At 37.3% G+C, this 1,185-nt stretch overlaps 1 long non-coding RNA gene across 1 annotated transcript; it reads right to left on the minus strand.

Moving 5' to 3' along the window:
- Positions 1–242: 242 nt before the first annotated feature.
- LOC107059020 (uncharacterized) lies at positions 243–692 on the minus strand. Its single transcript, XR_001472475.1, has 3 exons — positions 650–692; positions 499–560; positions 243–335 (listed from the first exon to the last, which is right to left on the minus strand). It is a non-coding gene; the product is annotated as an uncharacterized lncRNA (long non-coding RNA).
- Positions 693–1,185: the final 493 nt, after the last annotated feature.

Raw genomic sequence — 1,185 nt, forward strand, 5'->3', positions numbered from 1 at the left:
CATGCATTCGATTACCACTTAGAACCGTTAAAGTATTAGATCAGGTAGTTAGAGGGGGTCAATCGATTTCCTTTACTCCTTTTTTCAAATAATGAATCTCAAAGGTGAAGGTCACTACTCTTTGAAGGAAAACTTGGATCTAGCATATGATCTATCACTAGGATCAAATATCTTCAGTAGTTCTGCAAGTAGAAGTCGTAGACCAGATTAAGGAGTAACTGTTCCAATATTACAAACCTAGAGTAGCATCCAAAAAAAGATGTGGACTCGAAGCTTGTGACACCTTAGCAGTGTATGCTTTAAGAGCATCGTCCCAGAGTTGCAACTTCTCATACCTTAAAAATCGACAAATAGCAATGACATCAGTGAAGCGGAAGATACATTTGAGACCACCATTTCACGTTAAAGCTTGTGCAGCCTATAGTAACTTACTAAGATTATTAGGAAAAGATGAGCTGCAACTAAAACAGTACAACAGAATGCAACAATCAAGAGTACCATGACTCCTTCAACTGAACCCCCAAATGCTGCTGAGCATATGTTAATATTCCAATCGCTGCCTGAAGATGTCAAGCATGATTAAGTGTAATCACCAGAAAGTCGGTATGAAACATATGTAAGCTGCAACAAAAAACTAAGAAATCAAGACCTCATATTGATGTAATAGATTATTTATATGGATTAGAACTACAACTACAGCAACAGGATTCGCATCCCTCCTATCTGAAAGTGCGCCTTCAAATTCCATTTCCTTGTCACTGTAGGGCCTTTGCAAATGCTCGACACTGAAAAGATTAGCTCATTATGGATATTACTTAACTAATTAATAGCAAAAGGTATATATCAATCGACTGCACAATGTCAAAATAAACCCACCTTCCCCGCTAGAGCACCCAGCAGACGGATATCTATAGGAAGGGGTCTGTCATTATGTTCCATAAACTCCACCTGGAAAGTACAATTAGCCAAACTAAAATAAAAATTATAGGACTGCAGCTTTACAGAGGACAGATTACTGTCTTACTATGCAACTCCTTCAGATATTGAGCCAATCATTTCCAAAAAACATCGGCAATCACCCAAGTAAAGAATATGAGAGTTTAGATAAAAAAGAAAATCAGAAACAGTTAGTTCTTTCTAATTTGACTACACCCATAACTAATCATCCACTTGATATCATCCTTT

The sequence above is a fragment of the Solanum tuberosum genome, unplaced genomic scaffold (genome assembly GCF_000226075.1).
Source record: "Solanum tuberosum cultivar DM 1-3 516 R44 unplaced genomic scaffold, SolTub_3.0 scf00768, whole genome shotgun sequence".
Lineage (NCBI taxonomy): Eukaryota > Viridiplantae > Streptophyta > Magnoliopsida > Solanales > Solanaceae > Solanum > Solanum tuberosum.